At 37.5% G+C, this 24,519-nt stretch overlaps 2 protein-coding genes across 4 annotated transcripts in view; one reads left to right on the top strand and one right to left on the bottom strand.

Moving 5' to 3' along the window:
• MKLN1 (muskelin 1) overlaps positions 1-24,519 on the top strand; it is a 387,994-nt gene that overhangs the window by 24,345 nt on the left and 339,130 nt on the right. The gene's annotated exons all lie outside the window — the stretch shown is intronic.
• Positions 1-24,519, bottom strand: part of LOC122728158 (mortality factor 4-like protein 1) — a 31,283-nt gene that overhangs the window by 6,159 nt on the left and 605 nt on the right. The gene's annotated exons all lie outside the window — the stretch shown is intronic.

Below are 24,519 nucleotides of genomic sequence, written 5' to 3'. Positions count from 1 at the left end.
TGTGTGGTACTTTGTAGATTCTTTGCCTTGAACAAGTCACATGTAAAATTGTCAGAGACAAGACTTCTGAAAAGAACACATCCTTAGGATAAAGGTATAAGACTTAGTAAGAAGCTTTAGACAAATAGTAGGAAACTGAGTTTTTGGTCAGTCAACCTTTCATTGACCAATTTGCCCAAAACCTTATGCCTCTATCATCCAAGTTAGAAAGCTGGTACCTCAGGAAGATGCTGGGAATCCTCTTAAGCTAATGGACATGTCATCATGTCACAAAGAACTTAGCAAGAAGGAAAGAGACCAAAAATTTTCAAGGACTACCATGTCCACATTGACTAACTTATTTCAGAGCTGTCTTGCTGTCTTCAAAGCCTTCCCTTAGGAATTGTCCCATACCTCCCCCTACCTCTACACAATAATGTCAGTCAGGATAGCTACCACCACTGATTTACCACTTCTGAAAACTGGCCTTAATAGACCACAGGTAATAATAATTGCCCTTGCTGCACAGGATTGGCACCTGAATCTTCCCCTGGTCTGGGCTTACACCTAGGCTGCTCCCCCATTTCTGTGGTTCTGGGAGCCAGTGCTTCCCTTTACCATCTGCTACTTACAGAAGTTTAGTTTGATCATTCAATGCTTTTTTTAGTTACCAGAAACCAAAATCTCACAAATGTATACCCTTCACCATCAAGTCAACAAAAACTGGAAAATTTTTCTCAAATTTTCCATTTTTGACTAAGTATGAAGGTAAATTGCTTTGAAAAACCACAATTCACATACAATCCCCCTCTCCCCCAAGATTATGAGCAAACAAATACTGTTAACTATGCTGGCATTTAGGCCACAACTTTAATTAGAGTTCTCACCACCTCATGCTACATAATTTGCAGAAGTTGAGGTTTTCAGTGCTTAGCTATGAATCCTTTGGGGTAAAAAAAATGTCTAGGAATAATTTCCAGAACCAACTTGTTCATGTTGATCTTTTACTTGTCTGTCACTATTTACTCTCAGGTCAAAGGAAGTACAAACATTTATTGGGCTTTGTTTTGTTGTTTTTTTTAAAGATGAAGGCAAAAAAGCAACTACCTGTTTGACTGCTATGAAGAAAAAGCCTCTTAATCTCCCTTCTCTTCCTAGTATTCTTTGGCAGAAAGTTCTTAACCTTTGGATTAGTCCTGGCTCCAAAATGCCTATGTCACATCCTTGTTTCTTCTGAGGAAGTGGAGAAGCTGGGTCCTTTCATTTAGGAACCAGCTAGATGAAATATTAATCATTAAACGAATCTGCAGCTTTATTGTATGTAGAGCTATGGATTAGTCACCAAGGAGGTTTATGAAATACTTAATTCATGTGTTAGCATGCATTAAGGCACTGAGATAGTACAATAGATAGAGGGCTGAAATTGGAGTCAGGAAGACCTAAGTTTGAATTTGGCCTCAGACACTTACTAGCTATGTGATCTTAGGCAAGTCACTCAACCTTTCTGTGCCTCAGTTTCCTCATCTGCAAAATGTGGATAATAATAGCATTTACTTCACAGAATTGTGAGAATTAGATGAAATATTTAAAGTGCTTTGCAAACCATAAAGCACTATTTAAATGTTAGCTATTTACATTACTAAGTGCTCATATTTATGTAGCTGTCTGTACTGGGGCAAGTCTAAACCTCTGTTTGCCTCAGTTTCTTCAACTGAAAAATGGTAGTAACAGTAGCACCTACCTCCCAGAGTCATTGTGAGGATCAAATGAGATAAAATTTTGTAAAGTGCTTAGCATGGTGCCTAGCACATAGTAGGTGCTATAGAAATGTTAGCTCTTATTATTATGTAACATTTTATAATGTGCTTTCCTCACAACCATTCTGTCAAGTAGGTTGTCTTAAACATCATTGACCTCATTTTGTAGAAAAGGAAATGTAGGCTTGTATAGTTAAAATGACTTGCCCAAGATAGCACAGCTGGCAAGTCAAGATTTAACCTCGATCTCCTGATTCCCCATTAAGAACAGCAATTTATTTTCAAATAATTCAATCTGAAAGAATAGAAATGCTACAATTCTTCCCTCAGAGTTCTTCACATTTGAAAGGGGGAATAGAACAGTTATCTACAACTGTACATGGAATTCAACAGGAGTGCCTAGGAGAGAATAGAAAACTCAATCCCAAGGGGGCAGCTAGGTGGTGCAGTGGATAGAGCACCGGTCCTGGATTCAGGAGTACCTGAGTTCAAATCCGGCCTCAGACACTTGACACTTACTAGCTGTGTGACCCTGGGCAAGTCACTTAACCCCCATTGCCCTGCAAAACAAAACAAAACAAAAAAAAAGAAAACTCAATCCCTCAAGTAGCACCATAAAATAAGAATGCCAAGTGGATGGTCCAGATTACGGCAATGCAATTGGATGGTTAGCCCACTGAGTTACCCCATCAATACATCTCCTTGCTGGTAAACACTGAACTGAGTCGGATTGTTTGTGGGAAATTACACAGTACCTTCAATGATTCCAAATTGGTTCTTGACCTCATTATTTTAGCATGGATATTCTCCCAGTGATGCTGTATGTGAGCATATTGGAACACTATGATTTCTGTAGAATCAAAATTACAGCTGGCTGAAAGGTTAATGAAAAGATGCATGGTGGGGGTAAGGAAGATGTCAAATACTACTAACAAGGACTTTCATGATAGAGGGAGCATAAAACCATTATTAATGACTGAAAAAGGAAGTGAGTCTGGTTAGGTAGTAAGAGAAAGGAGTAACAGATGGCCAGCCCATATCACACTGGTACCCCTAAAAACAGAGAAGTCCATTTGGGAGAAATCCTCTATGGAAGACTTACTGTAAAAAAACCAAACAAGAATCATTTAAGATGAGAAGGCATAGATGGGCTGCTGCTTTGGTGTATGCAATTATCAGATAGATGATGTTCTATCAAAATAATGCCTAAATACTGGGAGAAGTAGTTCTCTTAAGCATTTATTTTATTTTATTTATACTTTTTGGGGGGCAGGGCAGTGAGGGTTAAGTGTCTTGCCCAGGGTCACACAGCTAGCAAATGTCAAGTGTCTGGGCCAAATTTAAACTCAGGTCCTCCTGAATCCGGGACTGGTACTTTATCCACTGTGCCACCTAACTTTCCTCTTAAGCATTTATTTTTTACAAAGGGCTTCTTCCAATGATTAAGTCAAATGATGCAGTTCAAATTATGGAATTTAGTTACTTAACCCTCATTGCTCCGCAAAAAACAAAAGCAAAAACAAAAACAAATTGTGGAGTTTACTATGAATCACACATGCAGGATAAAAATACTACAATGAAAAAAATATCAATTTATTTAATAATAGGCCTCATAAAAATAAAGTAAAATTTTAGTTGGGGAGGGTGAGGTAAAGAAAAATGAAAAAGAAGTTCATGGAAGGTTTTTATCTTATTCAAGATATAATTGGGGGAAAGCAGCAAAGTGTTCCAGAAAGAATACTGGACTAATAATTGGGAGAACAGGATTCAAGTCCCAGCTCTATCAGTAATCTATAAAATTATTTCAATAGTTGAGAACTGCATGTAGCCATGAACTGAATGGTCCATTTACTTGACTGTAGTTCCAAGACCACCTTTCTCTTCACATAGCTGGAGCTCCAGTTCCCTTGCTGAAACCACTAGAGAAGGGGACAGAAGAGGATAAGAACATTTAGATCAAGAGCTCTTACCCTGGGGGCTGTACATTTATTTTTTAAATAGATTTTTATAGTGGTGTTTCAATATAATTGGTTTCCTATGAGTTTTTTATTTTATGCATTTAAAAACAATTCTGAAATGGACATCCCTAGGTTTCACTCTACCGCCTGAGGGTTCCATGGTATAAAAAGGTTAAGAACCCCTAAATTAGATTATTATATAATTGTTGTGAAAATCTACTTATAGTCATTGAATTTATGGGGGGGAGGAAGGGAGAAGGGATGTTCAGTTATTCTAAGTAGTTTCCCCCTAATTGATTGGCTCAAATATGGAGTGATCCAAATAAGCTGTTAATATGGCCAAAAAGCCCAGATTGACTTTTTCAGATCTGTTTTCCATCAAATAGACATGGCCTTGGATCTACAATAGTTTTACAAAAGCGAGGGGAGGGTGTACACTTGCAACTCGTTGATATTTTTTATTGCCAATGCATCTGAAACAAGACAAATAAGAAAGCACTTCTTGTGACCTATTTAATTATTTTTTTTAAGTTTTATCCCCAGCTGCCCATAACTAATGTTGTAGTTAAAATTGCAAGAGAATTTTCTTTTCTTTAGACGCTTGTTCTCATCTGTAAGTTATTTGACTGAAACCTGAGGTGCTTGGTTTCAGCACAAAGGTGACTTTGGAGGGGAAAGTTTATGCCAGACTGGTTCAGTTGTTTTTGTGTTATGTAAGCAGAAGAAAAAAAATTAACTGTTTACTCCTGAGTTATAAATTTCAGATTCGTTTTAGGGCAAATGGCAAAATGTCCAAGTTTCAAACCTCACTTCTGTGTTAGTATTTAGATGGAATATCATCTGTTTTTGTTCAAAACTAAAACTGAGAAGCTGAAGGATATTAAATAATAGGCATTTGCCCATTTAAGGAAACTATTTGAAGGTCTGACATTTCTTGCAGCAAAAAGAACAGTGAATTACATTTTAATTGTGATAGTGGTAGATTTTTAAATGTTTGAATTTACGTAAATCTATATTTCTGCCATTTGATTATGTCAGGTAAAGTGATGCTTTTCCCCCCCTTTTTACTCTCCCCCCTCCCGCCCCGAAAAACTTTGTGAAGAAAATTATGTCAAAGACACACTAAGAGCTGGACATGGTAGTATATGCCTATAAACCCAGGCTGAGGCTAAAGAATCTCTTGAGCTTGGAGGTTCTGAATTGAAGGGGGTTTAAAACCTATCAGCCATCTTCACTAGGTCTGACACTAATATGATGAGCCTCTGGGAGCAGAGGACCACCAGGCAGCCTAAGGAACAGTGAACTGACTCTAACTTAGTTGGAAATGGAGCTGGTCAAAACTTCCAGGTCAATCAGCAGTAGGACTGGGCCCATGAGGACACCATACTTCCAGCCTGAGTGAAACAGACAAACAAGAGGAAGGGAAGGAAGGAAGGAACAAAGGAGGGAAGGAAAGAAGGAAGGGAGGAAGGAAGGAAGAAAGGCAGCAAGGAGGAAGGAAAGAAGGGAGGGAGAAAGGAAGGGAAGGAAGGGAGGGAGGGAGGAAGGAGGGAAGGAAGAAAAGAAGGAAAAGAAAGGAAACTAATGTATTTTAACATTTAAATTATAGATTTATGGGGGCAGCTAGGTGGCGCAGTGAGTAGAGCACTGGCCCTGGATTCAGGAGTACCTGAGTTCAAATCCGACCTCAGACACTTAACACTTACTAGCTGTGTGACCCTGGGCAAGTCACTTAACCCCAATTGCCTCACTAAAAAAAAAAAAATTTAAAAAAAATAGATTTATGACTTGACACATTACAAAGATTGCTATTACCCTCATCTAGTCTAATGTATGATGATGATATAATACATTCCTACTTTGGTTTCTAACCTAGTTGTAAAGCAGATTGTATGATGCTGGTGATGTTAATTTAATTGTAAAAATGTTTCCTTTTTCATTTTGTGATTTATAATTAGGTTATAAGTTGAACTTAAGTATATGTATATATGTGATGTTTGTATATATATGTGCATATAGATTAGATTATAGATACAAATATAAATCTTTTAAGTCCCCCATGCCTGAAACACTCTCCCTCTTCATCTCCATCACCTAGTTTCCATGACTTCAAGCTTCAACTTAGAAGCCTTTCCCAATCCTCCTTCATCTTCTTGCCTTCTCTCCAATTCATCATACACACATGTATGTATGTGTATATACATATATATATATAATATATGTGTTTTTTACATAGTCAGTTGCACATTGTCTCCCCTATTAGATTAGGGACTCTTGGAGAGCAGGGACTATTTTTGCCCTTTCTTTTGTATACCTGGAACTTCCCACAGTACTTGGAAACAGTAAAAGCTTAATAAATGCTTGTTGACCTCCCATACGTTAACTTACACAAATGAGATCTCATTTGCATGAGATAATGTATGTAAAAATTTATGAAAACTTTTGAGTGCTAAATTAAGTATTATTTTTACTAGGCCTGTATTTGTGTAAGGGACTCCCAGGGCAGAAACTCCTTCTACCTAAGCAGGTTGGTATCCTTCCTGCAACTTTTATTTTTGTAGAATTGCCTGGGTCATTGATAGGTTAAGTGATTTTAATGTGTGTCAGATATGGATGTGAACCCAAGATGTTCTGACTCTGACCTAGCTGTCCTAATTTCTATAAAAATGAATATATGTTTTAATACTATCATTATTTTGATTCACCTTATTCATTACCTCTTACCTAGACTATCGAAACAGCCTCCTAATTGATCTTCCTGATTCAAGTCTCTCCCACACCCATCCATCTTACACACACACACATACACACACAAAATCACTAAAAGCAATTTCTCCCTAAGCCTACTTAACAAACTTCAGCAGCTCCAATTGCCTCGAGTATAAAATATTAATTCTTCTGTTTAGCTTTTTAAAATTCTCACAACCTAACTGCAAACCATCTTTCCAGCCTCATGGTGAATTATTCCCTTTCTCTTAGTTTACAATCTAGCCAAATTAGTTTTCTCTCTGTTTTTCCAACACAACACTCCATGTTCCACCTCTGTGCCTTTGAATTTGCCATCCTCCATGACTGGAATCCACTCCTTCTTCATCTCTGTCTCATAGAATGCCTCTCTTTCTTCAAGATTCAGCTCCAATACCAACCCTAAATGAAGTCTTTTTTTTAACCATCCCATTTGCTAATGCTCTCCTTCCCATTCTACGTTGTATTTAACTACCTTGTACTTATTTGAGTTTATATTCATTGTTATATGTTGATATATGTACCTGTCTTCTCCATTACACCACAAAGCTCCTTGAGAGTAGGGATTGTGTTTGTAAAACCCAATGCCTAGCATAGTCAGGCAGATCGTTAGTGCTTAATCAATATTTGTCATTGAAATAGTAATATTGACTCAGGAAATGTCACCCCAGGCACCAGTTTCTATGAAACTTCTCCTGCCAACAAAAATTATTATGAATGAAGAAATTATTAGAAAAACTAAGATTTTCTTTTTTTAATTTATAGAAGGCATGGAAATATATTATGGAATAGAGTGTTCTGTTGCAAAGTGTTTGACAATATAGCAGTAAAATGATGGAGCCTGCTGTACTTAGATGTGTCAATACATGTATAATCATGACTAAAAAGATCCCTCTACTTATCTGTGTATGTCATATATTTTCAAAACAACAAGATAGTTGGGAATTGTGAAGACTTTAGATTAATAATTCATGTACAATTGAGGGAAAATCTTAAGGTCTAGTGTCCCAAATTATTTCCATATACAGTTTGAAATTCCACCATCAGAAATCCATTCCTTTTGATTCTACTGCAGAAGTCTTCTTTTTCTTCTTTTTAAAAAAATGCACATTAAATGTGATACATTAAGCTAATTCATACTAAGGCATTGGTGACTCATCAGATAATTTCCTGGATACCCTTAGGAGGCATTGTAAAAGTTATTTAAGGGAGAAAAGAACAGGTCACCAGGAATGACCCTTGCCTATTTAATAATATTCTCCTAATATTCCCTTATAGTAGGAGGAATTAATCAAAGCACTTCCTGATTTCAGTTGATTTCCGCAGCATATCCCAATAACCCATCCACAAAGTTGGAACATTTTGGTTAGAAGCTATATGTTCTACAAAGCAGCATATAATTATTACAAGTCATATTCTAAGGATGCCAGCAAAAAGGCATTAGCTGTGTCCCAGAGATGGCAGTCACTGGCAGCTCATGTTTGCCTGGCTTATTTAAGAAATCTGAGGACCTTCTCCTGCTGCCGGTGTTTTTAAAGAAGCCTGGAAGTAGAAACTTAGCCCCTGGGTGTGGTTTTGAGTGTGATCCAACCCGGCAGAGGATCTGTATTGTTGACCTTGGCAGGGTCACCAAAGAGTCCCCGGGAGATTATTTATGCAAGAGAAGAGAAGGCTTTGGGAAGGTAAAATAATCACTTTCAAATATATGCAGAGGTATTACTATTATTGACTAACTTGTTAAAAGCCTACTGGGTGCAGACCAATTTTTTAGGCACAGAAGGAAACATAATAATGTTTAAATATATAGGATCTCTGTTCTTATGGAGTCAAAAATTGCATAACCACTGGCCCTTGTGGACCTTTCATGAATAGCAATATGAGAGATTTAGGTTAGCTGTAAGAAAGCACTACCTGAAGGGAGGATTGTTAAATGCTGAAATGGAGGTAATAGTAGAGACTTTTCTTTCTTTCTTTCTTTCTTTTTTTTTTGGTGAGGCAATTGGGGTTAAGTGACTTGCCCGGGGTCACACAGCTAGTAAGTGTCAAATGTCTGAAGTCAGATTTGAACTCAAGTCCTCCTGAATCCAGGGCTGGTGCTCTACCCACTGCGCTACCTAGTTGCCCCCAACAGTAGAGACTTTTATAAAAAATGTTGAAAAATCAAAACACCAGCTCTGTGTTTGGAATAGCTGAGGGGATAGTTTGTCAGAAGGCAGAAAGTAATGATATAATTGTATAACCTCATCCCCATTAAATTCAGCTCTTGAGGACCAATGGAATGAGTTAGAGGACTGATCCCATTTTTTTCCATTTTGTTTTGTTTTTAAATACTTTAACTTCAATCCTTTCTCTTTTGAGCAGGTAATAAAATTTATGAAAGTCCTCCTATCCTTTCTTTTACTCTAACTGCTTCCTCTCCTTAAGGCAGTGAATGGTCAGAGGTAGGTAGGAAAAAGAGAACCATGCCACACCATTGGTTTTCCCCAGCCATGAACTCTGCCGGTGCTAGAAAACAGATCCTGCATTCTGTCATCTCATCCTTTCTTCCAAGGGCAGCAGTGTTTGGTATTTACAAAGAACTCTTATTTGCACGTGATTAATACCAGCTATTATTGTCCTCTTAATAGTATTATTTTATCCTCCTTTTATACTTCTTAGCATATGTTTGTTACATGCATCTTATATATAGATATAATTTCATTATTTAATTTCAAATACCAAAGGGCAGGCTCAGTTTGTAAAGCCAGCCTTTTAAGCTAATTTTCAAGTTTAACTGTCTGAATTAGGACAAATTTGGAAAATATGTTTAGCCTCAAGCCCTTCTTCCCTAAATGTTTAAGCTTTTTGAATATTTTATGAGGCATGGAAATGTTGTAGAGCTGTTGATTGATCAAAATCCTATGAACTGATTTTTTGTTTGGACTCGAATCCCCAAAACATTTAAGTTTAGTTAAGAAATCAAACTCTAGGAAGCTGAAAGATTTCAAAACATGATAAAAAAATCAGTCGTGCTGTGATTTCTTCTTGTAATCACTTTTCTGTGCCTCAGAGATGAAGTTCTTTTGGGGTTTTAGGAGACAAATTAATGAGGTTTTTACCCTTTCTTTTTTAAAAAAAGATCATTTCTTAATTGGCCATCCTACCACAAAAGGGGGATAGTTCCCTCATATTAATATGAAAATAGGTCTATAAGCAAACATACATAAAAGAATGGGATTTTGTTTTTAAAAAATTTACTTTCCTTGGCAATTACAAATAATACTCAAATGAGCTGATGTGGAAAGAAGTTATAGAGGCAGTAAGTGTAGTTGAAAACAATGATCTGGACCTCAGGAGACCCAACTTCTGGACAAACCTCCATTGGGAGGCCTTTGCCTATGAGGGACCACCCTCATAGCTGTTGGTGACTTTCCCACTGAGATTACAGATATAGAGATTATATATACACATATATGCACATACATGTGTATATATATTTGTGTGCATATATTTTGTATAAGTGTTGTATATATGCATGTCTGTTGTATTCTATGTATATGTGTATATGTATATTATGTATACATATATTTATATTTATCTATACATATATTTATATATCTCAATACACATATATTTATATGTGTATATGTATATATTTATATATACATATACACCTAGTTACTTATATATTTTCTCTCCCATTAGAATGTTAACTTCTCTAGATCTGCTTTTGCCTTTCTTTGTATCCCCAATACTTATCATAATGCCTAGCAAACAGTAAGCATATCATAAATGCTAATTGATCCCCAGACTATAGGAAAATCTCTTCATTTCTTTGGGCTTCAGTTTTATTAGCTATAAAATGAGGCCATTGGACTAGATGGTCTCTTAAGATCCCCTCCAATTCCAAAATCCTATGATTCTTTGAAATAGACTAATAAAATGTTTGCTTGAACTACCAGATTTGAAGTTTTCTCAGCATCAAAACTATGTGTAGTTTTGTTCCTAACTAAAACAACATTAGTCTAAAACTAATGTATTTCACAGATGGGTCTATCCGGAAGCCCTTTTCAACATTCAAAATATCACTCGATGGAGACATCTAAAAAAAAGTTTATTTTTATTATCTCTAAATATTTGTTTATGCTAAAATGTTTGAAGCAAACTGGCACTCTAAATTGAAAAATAGGCATTTTCATCAGGAACAAACATTCTGGCAGTGAAGTGCCCCCTAATGAAACATTTTGTTGAGAAATGGGTGTTTGATTTGAGAGATGTTTGCCAATGTCATTCGTGGCCTGCATGCTACCATCACATAATAATGGAAGCTAGAGTAAAACGTAGAGCAAACTCTTGGGAAAACTCCATGATTGTTCTGTGTCTATGGCCAGACCTCATAGCACAACAGGATGAGCTTCATCACTCTGATGTTCATGGAATGATTCATGTTGGTAACTAGGATGACCAAAATAATTACCTTGATTATGTGTAGCCATGGCTTCTATCTACATCTCTGGAAGGAATGTGGAAAATTCTGCAATTGTTTGAATAACTCAGGCTGAAAATTTTTTCCGTAAATATCTAGATAATTGAGGTAAAATGTCTTTTGGCCTGAACAAGATTCAATTTTTCTGTTTTGGGTACATGTAGTTCGAACCTCAAAACTGCATGTAGGTCCCTTCCACCCTCTTAATCCATGATTCTTTGCATTTCAAGGTATACTTTCCAGTATGGGGAAACTAGACTTGCAGTCAGGAAGAAGTGAGTTTAATTCATGCCTCAGAAACTTACTGGCTATGTGACCCTGGGCAAGTCATTAGCCTCTGTTTGCCTTAGTTTCCTCATCACTAAAATGGAGATAATGCTAACCCCTACATCCCAGGGTTGTTATGACAATCAAACGAGATAATATTTGCAAAATGCTTTGCAAACTTTAAAGTACTTTATAAATGTTGCTGCTGCTGTTGCTATTCCAGTTTTCCATTGGATCTATGATCTCTGTAGTGCCAGGGCTCTCTCCACTGGTGCAGAACATAGCCTGTCCTTGTCTTCTCATCCTGTGTGCTTCCTGTCCCTGTTTTTCTGTGCATCCACTATAGAATGCATGCTCAGCATCCTGGGTTCCTTCCTCCAGTTCTTTTGTTATGGTATGGCTGCCAGTGTACCACTCAAACTCGTCCTTACCAATCATGTCATCTCTTCCTCTTCCAACCATATGTATCCTTTATGACATATTCTAAGTTACTTCTCTTGCACCAGTTGTTATTGATAAAGTGTCGAAGCCTTCTTGTAAACACCATGTGTCTTTCTATAGCCCTTTGGGTCACCTACAGCTATGATTCTTTTGAAATCCTGGGTTTTGAACATTCACAGCCATATAGCATCATAAATTTTCAGTTTAAAGAGATCAGTTGCCTCAATTCTAGATGTTCCATGATTTTGAAGTTGCTGTATTCTTTGAATAATTAGTTTTATTTTTTACTCCTCCTCCTCTTCCTATTACTACTACTGATAATGATGATGATGATCTTAACCTGAGTTCGAATCTGGCCTCAGACGTCTGTGACCCTGGGCAAGTGACTTAACCTCTGTTTGCCTCAGCTTCCTCAATTGTAAAATGGGTATGATAATAATACCACCTACATTCTAGGGTTGTTATGATGGTCAGATAAGATAACATTGGTAAAGTGCTTAGCACAGTGCTGAACACATGCTAAGTGTTTAATAAATACTTGTTCTATTCCTCCCCTTCCTTTTCCTTCCTATATGACACTTTAAAGTTTACAGGATACTTTTATCTCATTTGAAACTCATGATAACCCTGTAAGATAAGTACTTTTTGGGGAAGGACAAAAACCACTGTGGTTTCTGGTGTGAGTAATTCCCTCTACCAAGGCAACTGCTCTGGAAATTTATAACCTTGAGGGCTCTAAGAAGTTAAGTATGGCTTGCCCAGAGCCACACAACCAACATGTGTCAGGAACAAGACTTGAATCCAAGTCTTTTTGACTCTGAGGCCCTTTCTCCAATACCTTTATCACACTGTTTTTCAAGGTAAGTTATATACTACAGGTACCTAAGTAAAAATAAATTAAACCCTTAATTTCATTAAATGATTAAATCATTTTGTCAACCAGCTTTTTGTATTTGACTAAATAATGATCATATTTGCAAAGCATTTTATGCTTTACAAAATGTTTTTAGACTCTTGGCCATTAGGGACAAAAGGTCAAATCCAGTTACAATAATGGAAATATTTGTCTCACAAAACAAGTTCCCTAAATTGATGGTCCATTTACTTCAAGTACTCCTTGGTTCACTAAAAGAATCAGACATTCTCTTGGAGTTTGTTGAAATGGGATTTGGAGAAGCTGAATTAAATGTTCCAAGAAATTTCTCCCGTGATAGTTACAGGAGGCTCAATCCCATTATAACTGTTGGACAAAACTCTTATCAATTTTCTGTGTCTACAGCCCGATACCTCATTTCTAGCATTGAATTGAGAAGCCAAAATCTAAGAGTACTATGAGAGAGAATGACAAGAAAAATTAAATGAAAAAGTGGATGTATTGGTTGCTTTTACTTTCTGTGTAATGCTGACAGCATTTTTAAAGGGAAGTTTAGCTTGTAGCTGTAAAAAGTTGTGAAAGGAATTTCAAAACTGATGCTGTTATATTAGAAGTTAATTTCTGTCCAAACAAATAGCTCAATAAAGATTAAGTTTTAGAAATCCAAATTTTATTTTGAGGTGGAGAGTAGAATTATAGGCTCTAAGAAATAGGCCAAAAAAATTGAATCTTGTCATATTGGTCAATACCAAATGAGGAGATGAGGCAAAGTCTCATACTTGATTTTTTTAAACTCGGTCTGGGGGGAAAATGTCCCTGCTTTGATACTCTGTATTTTCCTTAAAAAACAAGAAACAAACAAAACCTCCTGGAATGCTGGAGGTTCAATACCAAACACTTATCTTTTAGTTAAAAGGAAATAAGAAGGTAAGAAGCTATCCTAGGGGTGGCTAGGTGGCACAGTGGATAAAGCACCGGCCCTGGATTTAGGAGTTCCTGAGTTCAAATCCGGCCTCAGACACTTGACACTTACCAGCTGTGTGACCTTGGGCAAGTCACTTAAGCCCCATTGCCCTCCAAAAAAAAAAAAAAAGAAGCTATCCTAGGTCTGTGCATGGAGGCTTTGGATGAGATCTTGTCTTCAATAGGATTTTAAAAACAACTTCATTGGAAGATATTAACTCACCTAGTGGAGGGGTTGTGGGAAATCCCAAGAAAAAATAAAAGATTCCAAATCCTTTATGAATTCCTCTCTCCATTTCCACAGCCAACCTTAGGATCAGAAGATCAATCATTCATTTCATTAAACAAATATTTGTTGAACATCTATTCCACCCATAGCACAGTGCTATATACAGTGGGTAATTAAAATAAGTATAATATGTGGTCCTTGATTGATCTATCTATCTATCTATCTATCTATCTATCTATCTATCTATCTCTATACACACACGTGTTAATATATACATATATAACATTTGCATATATGTGTGTACATGTATGTGTATAACTGTGTCAGTAAGTGATAGGACAAACAACACAAGTGATAAGTGCCCTAAGTGCAGATGGAGCAAGTACTAAGCTGAGTTGATCACTTCATGAAGTACATACTTGAATTAGGCCTTGAATGAAGGTTGGTATTGAATAAATCAGCATCTATTTAAATAAAACAGGGAGTGGAATTTCAGATGAAGGGGATGATATGAAAGTGGTCATGCAAATATAATATTCTAGGAATAGTGAATTGACCAGGTTAGTTAGAACAGGGTAGGTAAATAATGAAAAATAGGGTTGGAAAGGTATATCGGGTCTGGGTGGTAGAGGGCCTGGAAAGCTAGGCTAAGGACTTTGCACTTTGTCCTGTAGTCAGTAAAACATTGAAGGTTTTTTAATAGAGAAGTGACATCATGAAATCTGAGCCTGAGGAAGTCTGGCATCTGGCAATAATGTATAAAACAGATTGAAAGGGGGAGAGATTGTTGGTACATCACCAACGCATTAAAATTATTATCACGTAACTATTATGGCCCAAATGAAGTTAAAGACTAAAACTAGTCATAAAGTCTAGAGCAAAAATCTCCCCCAAAACACCTTAGAAATGATCTGCTACAATTTTCTCATTTTACATCTAGGAAAACTGAGGTTCAGACACATTTTTACCACTACTACCAAGGCCACACAGGTGGTAAATAACAGAGCCAATATTTCAGCCCAGCTCTTCTGACTCTGAACACAGTACTCCTTTTTACTATACCATAAATAATTTCTAGTGCATTCAAATCTACCTATCTAAAATGTCTCGCAGGACCAAAGGGCATATCTTCTGGAGGCAATAGAAGTTGGTGAGAGTGTAGGTAGAAGCAAAAATCTGTAGCATAAACCATTAACGTTGGATTTTCAAGAAGAGATAAAGACTTGGTAATGTTCTCACATGAAAACTAGAAATTGCTGATTGCTCTTGACCTATGCTATTAATTCTTTTTTTTTTTAGGCAATTGGGGTTAAGTGACTTGCCCAGGGTCACACAGCTAGTTAAGTGTTAAGGGTCTGAGGCCAGATTTGAACTCAGGTCCTCCTGAATCCAGGGCTGGTGCTCTATCCATTGTGCCACCTAGCTGCCCCCTATGCTATTAATTCTTTTTTTTTTTTTTTAGTGAGGCAATTGGGGTTAAGTGACTTGCCCAGGGTCACACAGCTAGTAAGTGTTAAGTGTCTGAGGTCAGATTTGAACTCAGGTACTACTGATTCCAGGGCTGGTGCTCTATCCATTGCGCCATCTAGCTGCCCCTATTAATTCTTAAATAAACACTTATGTATTATTTTATACCTGTGGTTAGTGTGTCAGATGTAAAAGATGCAGGATCTAATTAGAAATTCCTTGTTGCTTTTTGTAAAGTAACTGAGATGTTATATGGAATTCATTTTAGGAAATGTATTTCTTTATTAGATGCATGAGTATTGTTTATATTTTTGAATATTTAAGCATACAAATAATAGTGACTAAATTTACATGCATAATATATAACCACACAAAAACAACAACAACAACAGTTATTTGCTCATCCTTGCAAATCCTCTATCTTCAGGACACAAAAATGATAGCTGACTTATTACCTTATGAGCCAACCTTCCCAGAAACTTAGAACTTGAAGAAAATTGAATCATACACTTGCTTAATAGCAAATAGAAATAGTCCAAGAGTTGGAATATATAGGCCTAGCTTACAGGAATGGAGTAAGCATGATAGTAGGGGGGGGAGGTATGGTGACTATTTTAAAATGTTTTTATTGTTATCGATATCTTGTTTTTGTATCACCTTCATTTCTGGAAATAGTCTTCCCCGTCCCAAACCCATCAAGGCATCCCTTGTAACAAAGGGAACAATCTAGAAAACTTACCAACATATCAACTGAATATGCCAGTTGATACAATGTTCAGTCCCCCAGTCCTCTATCTCTTCAAGGGAGGGTGGAGGGAAGTACATTTTTTTTTCATTTCTTCTCTAGGGCCTATTTAGTTTAATTTTTTGTCGTTCTTTACATGTTCATTATTGTAGTCCTTATGTATGTTGTTGTTTTTTTTGGTTTTTTTTGTGGGGCAATGAGGGTTAAGTGACTTGCCCAGGGTCACACAGCTAGTAAGTGTCAAGTGTCTGAGGCCACATTTGAACTCAGGTCCTCCTGAATCCAGGGCCGGTGGTTTATCTACTGCACCACCTAGTTGCCCTCTTTATGTATGTTGTTTTCCTGACTCAGCTTCCCTCATTCTACATCTGTTCATATGTTTTCCCATGCCTCTCTCAATTCTTCATAGTCATCATTTCTTATAATGGCAATACTATTTCATTGCATTCATCTACCACAACTTATTTAGCCATTTCCCCTTCAATGGACATCTTCTTTTTCCCAATTCTTTGCTACCACAAAAAGTGCTGCTGTGAGTATTTGGGAATATATAAGACCTTTCATTCTGGATGACCACATTTTTTCCAAATCAAAAATCAGGATGCACATTTTATTTTCTTTTTAAATATGTATTTATTTTTATAAACATTTATTACCCCTCCCTCCCATTTCTTTCATCCCGATTGAATAATTAAAAAAACAACCCTCATAACAAATACACGTAGTACAGCAAAAGCAATTTCCACATTGGCCGTGTCCACAAATGCATTTCTCATTCTGAATTTTAAGTCCATTACCTCTCTGGCAGGAGGTAAGTGGTGTGATTCATCTTCAGTCCTCTGGACTCATGGTTTATGATTGCATTAATCAGAGTTCTAAAAGGACCCACATTTTCATATTTCATAGAACATTTTAACAGCTTATCAGTTGTTGTTCCCCCTCTCCTCCCTCCCCCCACCTCCCATTTCTCTGAGCAGTTAAGCATCTTTGTCTTTTACATTAACAACACCTTGGTTTGGGAGGTCCTGAATTAGGTCAGAAATAATTCCTGTTCCAAAATTTAAAAAGATAGATTTATTGGACTAAAAGGATTCCTTGGGCTTCAAAATGTATTTACAGTTCTTGCTGTTTTCTACTGTACCCATTATTGTCTTGCCAGTAACATGCGAAAATAAAGCTGGGGCTGAATTTTCAAAAATTTCATTGACCTCCGTGCAGCCTTCTTTAGCATGGTTTACTCAATATTGTTCTCCATTCAACTACTACCCCAGCTAACTAGAACAGTTCGTTGTTGTCTGAAATGAAGAATAATAGGAAACATTGTGCGTATTTCTTTCCCTGCAAGTAACAATTCATCCATTTAGTGCTTTTCCGGTGATTCTCAGTTCTGTGCTGGGGGCAGCCTGGTGTCTGATGCTGAGCTAGGATGAGTCCCAGGAAATTCTAGCCTTCCATCCAGTAGCATGCCCTTTCAATGTAAACTGGCTACATCAATGCAGTGAACCACGGTTTTTCTTTAGAGATGCATGGTAACTCATTAGTATCATCCTCAGAGAACTAAATTTTGAATTGAAAAATTCTAGACTAGGAGAGAGAATTTTGGCTTTTGCCATCATTAGGCAAACCCTCTCACTCCTTATCTCATTGTTTTGAACTTATAAAATCTGTAGAGACCTGCTTGAATAGTACTAACTATATTCCTGGTACTTAATAAAAAATACCCTTCAATTACTGGAATAGATAACCTCCATAGCTCAACAGTGAGATTGCAGGGATGCAATAAACAGCCTCATTGATTCTATGTGACAATGTAGCAGGTGGTGGCTATTATCCTCCCCCATTTAACAGAATGATACACTGAGATGCAGAGAAAAGTTTCCATCACTTAGTATCACAGGCAAGGCTGGGAGTGAGCCATGTGAGACCCAGTTCCCCTTCTTGTATGCTGCAGTGGCACTAAGCTGTGTAAGGCCCCATTCTCCTTTTTGTGTGCTGCAACTGATAACGCTTTCCAGATAATATTCAGGGTCTGCCTTCTTCAGGAAAAAATTAATCCTGGCTATTTTCATCACAGAATTTCAGAAGCCCTTTATAACCTTGTATATTCTCTGAAGAGCAAGTTATTATCAATGATAATCCAATAATAGTTATAAAAGTATTGCAATCATATCAGTAGAGGCATTGATAGGTTGCTATTGTACTTATGGGGTGCTGAGGAACAGTAGGCTTTACTAGACCCTCTAAAGCAAGGGGAAGAGAGGAAACAAGCACTAACTATGTGCCATATACTATGCTAAGCACTTGACAAATATTTCATTTGATCCTCACAACAACCCTGGGAGGTAGGTGCTATTATGGTTCCAATTGTACAGGTGAGGAAACTGAGGCAGGCAGTGGTTAAGGGATATGCCCAGAGTCAGATCATATAGCTAGTAAGTGTCTAAGGTTGGATTTGAACTAGAGTCTTCCTGACTATAAGCCTAGTGCTCTATCCACTATACCACCTCTAGGCAAAAGAAAGGTTTTAAGGGGGCGGCTAGGTGGCGCAGTGGATAAAGCACCGGCCCTGGATTCAGGAGTTCCTGAGTTCAAATCCGGCCTCAGACACTTGACACTTACTAGCTGTGTGACCGTGGGCAAGTCACTTAACCCCCACTGCCCCGCAAAAAAAAAAAAACAAAACAAAACAAAAACAAAAAAGAAAGGTTTTAAAAACTGTTCCTGGGGAGCCAGGGTCCTAGCTTGTTCAGATTCCAAGGACTGTTTCACATATGAACACAAGTGGAGGAAGGTTTTAGTTGTCCTGCAAAATTACTTGTGTGAGAGCGCTATTTCTGAACCCACTTTTCTTTCCTTCCTTGTACTGTAGCTCCAAATAATGCTCTTATCTTCATCTTGACGCAGGTTCATTTGTTCCCAAAGGGCAACAAGTACTACACTAGGAATAGTGCAAGTGTTGCCATTATAGGGGGAAGTATATTAAAATTTATTTTAACCTGACCCAGTTACAGAACCACATAAAAAGGAAAGTGAGAGATGTCATTTAAAATCTTCACACTTTGTTACTTTAACATCTACTAACTTTTATTGCTTGTTGGTATTTAATAGCCCAATTTAGGATGCATGGATTGCTGGTTACAGACTACTAAGAATTTAGAGCTATACAAATTTACCTTATATCTTATTAAAACCTTAACTCTTATTCATGGGGAAATGGGATACCCACCCCTTAACTGAGAAGTGATGGACTTGGTACAAGTTGGGACATAGTTGGGAAGGAAGGACATGGTCAATGTGATATTGTTACAAAGTTCTTGTTTTTCTTTCTTTTTCAAAATGGGGGGGGATTGCAAATTTTAAAAAATATGTAATTTAAATAAAGAAAAAAGTAGGCATTTTAAAAAGCCCTTATCTCTCAATCAAGAAGGTTCCATCATTTCAAAAAGTTTGCATACCTCTACTCCTTTGTTGCCCCAAGGGATAAGACCTGATGATTTAAAAATTTGTTCAATCCCAATTTTTCTGTGATACACTTTTAGAAAACAGGTGCCATACTAATTATAGGAAGAAAGATGTGAGTGCTCAGCAAGACATTTTCTATTATTACATTTTCATGAAAACAAAAGAGAAAATGTCTTGAAAGCATTCAATTTCAACTTCCAGATCCTTGAGCTACCCATTCTTTGTCAAACTATGGTCCCCTGCTTAGAAAATACCATCAGAGATATGAAATAACATGGTTTTAGTCCTGGGTTCAATACAGGAGTAAGTATATGTGCCCCCAACCCCATGGCCAAGTCTTGAATCTCCAAGTGCATCTTTAAAAAAAAAAGAAGGAAGGAAGGAAGGAAAGAAGGAAGGGAGGGAAGAAGGAAGGGAGAAGAGAGAAAAAGAAAGAAAGAAAGAAAGAAAGAAAGAAAGAAAGAAAGAAAGAAAGAAAGAAAGAAAGAAAGAAAGAAAGAAAGAAAGAAAGGAAGGAAGGAAGGAAGGAAGGAAGGAAGGAAGGAAGGAAGGAAGGAAGGAAGGAAGGAAGGAAGGAAGGAAGAAAAGAAAGAAAGGAGAAAAGAAAAGAAAAAAAACCTGTCAATACAGTTTCAAAGTTTGGTGCTTAATGAGGGCTCCATCAGAATAGTCTGCCAGGCTTAAGTTCTCCTCTGGAAGTTCCAAGAGTTTAGGAATAGTTGTGATGAGCATAGTTTGGGCACTCTGAAAAAGAAAAGAATTGTGGCTCCTGTCCACAGGTAGGGAATTTCCATACTGAACACTCTTTCCCAAGGAGCCCCAGAGAAATTTTTGAGTATGTGAGAAATATGTATGGGAAACCTTATGTTGAAAAAAAGTCATACTTTCCAAAATGACAAAAAGTTCTATAATTAACAGCACAACTGATTCTGAGAATATACACTTGCATAATGACCCAGAATAGCATATAAATATAAGCTTACAATAAGGCTCGTGCCCACCTTGCTGGATTTCTCCATCAAGCACTGAGTACCTTCTCTTCCCCCTTCCCCCTTTCATCTTCCTTTTGTCAGTTGTCTTCAACTATTAAATTGTAAGTTCTTTGAGGGTAGGGATTTTCTTTATTTTTCATATTGGTGTCCCCGGTGATCAGCACAGTGGCACACAGACATAATTAATAAATGTTTATTGATTGACTATGACCTAGGCACTCTCCCCAGAAGTATCTGGGTTCACATGGATCAGATTTGATACTAGTAGCATAACCTGAAAGGGTTGGTCTCTTTGGCATTTTGTCCAAAACTCTGGGGGAAATTTTCCTGAATAAAGCTTATGGATAATTTATATGTCAGTTTCCTCAAATGTGGGTAATAGGCTCTTAGCTTTAGAGCTGCAAGTGGCTTTATAGACCATCAAGTTCAAACCCCTCATCCTAGAGGTGAGGAAACTGAGGTATGAAGAGATTAAATGACTTGCCCATAATCATAGCTATTACACGTCTGAGGCAGAATTTGAACCCAGGTCTTCCTGACTCCATGTTCAGTGCTTTATTTTCTACTCCCACATATAGATATGGGGTTATTTTACTCACCACAGAAAATGAATAAAACACAAAGGACTCAATGGAAACCATGCACAAATATAGAAATATAAAGCACTTCAATAGCCCATTAAGCTCAACTACTTGGCAAACATTCTTTTTCTGGGACTGATGAGCAATACTCCCTAATTACCCCAAACCTCTGCCATTCCAGCAACCCATAACAAAAGCAGGGTTGGCAAGGTCCAGATCCTTTTCCCTACCATGGCATGGCTTTAGTCCTTCAGCTTTTAAGCATCCTTTTTTCTTCTCTCAGTAGTATGTTTTAAGGCAAACTTCTTCTAGGAAGTTCAAATGTGCATAGAAAGTCCATTCTCAGGAACTCTAATCTCTTACCATGCTCAGAAAAAGAAACAGAAAGGCAGAAGTTTGCCACAAACTGGAGGTTCAGAAACTCCCCTATCAACCAACTGTGTTCTCCTTCTCCTGCAAGTACTCTTTTCTTTCATTCTTTTTTTTTGCTCCTGAAGGAGGGAAGGGAAAACTCCCCTTCACCCCTTCCTTGCTGCATTGCAGCCTGGAAGTTCAAGGAAAAGAAAGCATGAACCATCTTGTATTTTATTTTTATAGACTACAAAGGAGGGGGCTCTCAGACAGGAGTCTATCCTTTTGAACCTGAGTCAACAAGTCTTTGAATCCCAATCAAGAAGGCTCCAGTAGATATAAAGAGCAAGGCCTCCCCTGATCAACTTCCTCTTCCCTTCATGTATGAAAGCCAGTTCTTGAGTTGTACAGTTATTTATTTATTTTAATTTAATTCAGCTCCTTGACAGAAGGGATTGTCTTTTGCCTTTCTTTGCATCTCCAGCACTTAGCACAGTGCCGGACACATAGAAGATGCTTAACCAATGTATGATTGCTTGATTATCCGGTTTGTGAACTAGTATTTGAGAAAATAGCTCTGGTAGTAAATGGCACATATGTAGTAGATTCTAAAAATGTTGTCTGACCTTGGCACCACCATTTTTTTTCATCTGTATAGTGAAGAAGAAGAATGTTATTAACCTATCCCTCAGAGATGTTTCGAGAAATAACTGAGTTTGAAAAAGAAATTTTCTAGTGTATCATATAAGATTCAGATGATACAGAAAACTAAATAGAAAATGTGTTCTGTTGGTAAATGGGCGGAAAGAAACCTAAAACATCTGTTTGAAAAAGCATTTCTTTTTTGTATTTTTTCTGCATAAACTGCAGAAGTTGCTTTCATTTCCTTCCCCCACACACACACATACCTCCACCAAATTAGTAGGGATCATTGTTGATACTAGAATTAATATTCAGTCTTTCAAGAAACATTTTTTTTTTACTGGGCAATGAGGGTTAAGTGACTTGCCCAAGGTCACACAGCTAGTAAGTGTCAAGTATCTGAGGTCAGATTTGAACTCAGGTCCTCCTGAATACAGGACTGGTGCTTTATCCACTTCACCACCTAGCTGCCCCCTCAAAAAGCATTTTTAAAGAACCTACTTTGTACAAAGCACTGTGCTAGGCCCTAATGGAGGTACAAAGAAAGTGAACATATATCCCCTGCCCTCATGAAGCTTGTAATCTACAGAAAGCATATGACACACAGATATAAAAAATGTGTGGTTACTTCAATAATTATAGTGCAGAATAACCTATAAAAAGAATATAAGACAAAGAAATTACTAGACAAGATCAGAGGAAGGAAAGATTATTTCTAATTGAGGGGAGGGGTAAAGTCAGGTACACATATCTGACAGACTGTTGGAAATTTGGACTGGAGCTCTGGGGAGAAATTGGGGGAAATTGTAGGTCTGGGAGTTCATCTGCATGGTGGTGGTAATTGATACCACAGGAGCGAATGAAGAAGTTAAAGGAGAAGGCAGAGCAAAAGAAGAGAACAGGGCCAAGGACAACTCTCTAACTGGATTTTATTAACAACATGTTCTTGTACTTGGATTAATGCTACAGTGTTAACTACTTACCAGTAATATACTCCTAATTATCCAATGATAGAGGGCATGGGTAATCCAAAACAGCAAGTAAGCAAAGATTTTAAGTATTCCTTACCATGGACCATTATGGAGAGAAATGCTCATGACACATCTGTCTTTTCAAACACACGGTGCCTACAGATCAGAATCAACATTTAGAAGTGTCATCTTTGAATAAAAAAGACCAAAATCTTCCCGCTAATGATGAGGGTAAGGAAGAAGTGGAGGAAAGGGAGAGAGGAGAGAAGAGACTATCAGCACATCAAGGAATTCTCTTAAAATATCAAATTGGTCCAGTTCAACATGCTTTGATGGATTAGTTTTGGTTTGGTTTGGTTTGGTGGGAGGGAGGAGAGAAAAGAGCTAATTAATGGCTAACGAAAAATAATCATTTACTCAATTAAACTAATCATTGACTGAAATCATACATACCCCTTAAACTCATTTTCTATAGCTTTAGACTTACATAATTGTCTTTTTACTGTTTGCATACAGTAGGTATTTAATGTATGTTGAATTGAGTTGACTGTGCTCAGTTGCATACATAAACAGATAAGCAGAGAGGTAATTGACCCTTGATAATAAACCTAAAAGTCAGAGGACCTGAGATTGAGTCATAGGTGGAGCACTTACTAGCTTCCTCATTTTAGGCAAGTTCCATTTGGTTTAAGAGACTCCATTTTCTCATCTATAAAATAAGAGTTCATCTGGTTGAACTTTGCAGTCAGTGACAGTCTATGAGTCTGTGACTTAAGCAGAACCAAGATAGTTTGACTTGCCTTCTCTAGCTCCCTTCCACTTCTCTCATGAGCAGAGTGGTCCTTTGTATGCAAAGAAAACCCTGCTACTAGTGACTACTATCTGTCAGAATAGACCAGGAAAAAAAAAAGCAGATGTGGGATGAATCTTCTCTTTTGCACTGAATTATGGGAAGATTGTATTTTGATTTCTTGATGTATTACATTCAGGATTACCATATTGACATTTTTAACAGCAGGGAACCAACCTTAGCAAACAGTTTCAAATGCTAATGGCAATAATCATTTTTCTTGCCTACTTTTTCAAAACAACCCTGGGCTATGAGCAAGAAGGTCATAGAGACTACAGGATTTAGAGTTAGAAGGAACCTTAGAGATCATTTAATGCAACTAAATCATTTTATAATGAAAGAAACAAAAACCCAGAAACGCTGAGTGATTTGCCCCAAGTCATATAGGCAATAAGTAGCAGAGCCAGAATTTGAACCTAGATCCTTGTACTCCATTACAAGTCATTCCATTGTACCATACTGCCTCACCCAGGTGGCAGATTCATATTTATTGCTCCTCAAAGGAATTTAGTACCTTAAAGAAAACCAAAATCCACTCACCCTACCCCACCCCCAATACCCCCACCCCCACCTCCACCCCCCATACCCACCCCCACACCCCTCCTCCCCAAACACACACATACTCTGTGCACATGTGCATGTGCAAACCTAGAACATTCTTTCTGGGATAAATACTTCCAGCCACCATCCTTGACCCCATTTGCCAATTCCTCTATTGCTAATTGCTTTTGAAATCACTGCCATCACTGAAATTTCTTTCTTTGAAATTGGGGCTAGGTG

This window comes from Dromiciops gliroides, chromosome 5 (assembly GCF_019393635.1).
Source record: "Dromiciops gliroides isolate mDroGli1 chromosome 5, mDroGli1.pri, whole genome shotgun sequence".
NCBI classification, from domain to species: Eukaryota; Metazoa; Chordata; class Mammalia; order Microbiotheria; family Microbiotheriidae; genus Dromiciops; species Dromiciops gliroides.
Note: the sequence above shows the minus strand (reverse complement) of the source record. Positions and strands in the feature narration are given on the sequence as shown.